Source organism: Aplysia californica, unplaced genomic scaffold, assembly GCF_000002075.1.
Source record: "Aplysia californica isolate F4 #8 unplaced genomic scaffold, AplCal3.0 scaffold01051, whole genome shotgun sequence".
NCBI classification, from domain to species: domain Eukaryota; kingdom Metazoa; phylum Mollusca; class Gastropoda; order Aplysiida; family Aplysiidae; genus Aplysia; species Aplysia californica.
The window spans coordinates 15,989-17,000 of NW_004798321.1; positions in this window are offsets into that span (position 1 = coordinate 15,989).

Below are 1,012 nucleotides of genomic sequence, written 5' to 3' on the forward strand. Positions count from 1 at the left end.
TCTCTTTCTCTCTCTCTCTCTCTCTCCCCCCCCGACTTTTCTTTTTTCCCTAATGTGAAAAATAAAACTTCTGAAAAGGCAGCGTTTTCCTAGGAGGACGATGCTCAACAATATAAGGACAATCAGCAGTGGAGGGATTGTCTGAGTCCCATCCAAGGTCATATCATTTTGCTCAAGGACTTTTGAAAGTCCACCAAAGATGGCAAAACCGTGTTACGTGATGTAATTTGCAAGTATCTGCGTGAACCACATTTAAGATAGACTGTACTCCTCTAAACTTGAGTGTCCGTGAATCTGTGGTGAGGCATATATAGAAGGTTCCGAGTCCTTTAGCTATGTCTACATGTTCAGGTATTCTGCTTCACACGATTTCAACTGTGGATGGTTGGCGGGTGCTCTGGTGTGGTTTGCTTCTTCTTTCCTATCTAACATCTATCGTCCTGATCTCCCCTTCATGTTTTTTATGTTTGTTACTCTATTGAAACGGCTCTAATCTTCTGGCGCTCATATGACCTTATGCAGTTGCGAGCGCCGTAAAACCTTTACTACTAAACGATTTCAACTAGAGGTTTCTCCATAAGCCTTCGCCTAGAACGCAATTGATGTGAAGTAAACAAATCCGGGTCTTCCTTTTTGTCCTGTCTGCCCACCTGAGAATAATAGTAATAGAACGATGACTGATTATTTTTTTTTAGCACTTGCATTTTTGAATTTCTTATCATTTAGATCAAACTCGGCACTTGGAACAGAATCGATCACTTCGAATGTATGCATTCCTTTTTCCCACAGAAGGAGCAGAGAAAACTGTTCCCTTTGGGAATTGGCTCCAAGTCTTCCGCATATCAAATATGTCAGTTCGTAACCAATCGTATTGCAATGGCTTTGGCCTATCATGTATATCACTATGAATAATGCCCGATGCCCCCCAAAACACACACACACACACACACACAAACACACACACACACACACACTCTCTCTCTCTCTCTCTCTCTCTCACACACACACAAAC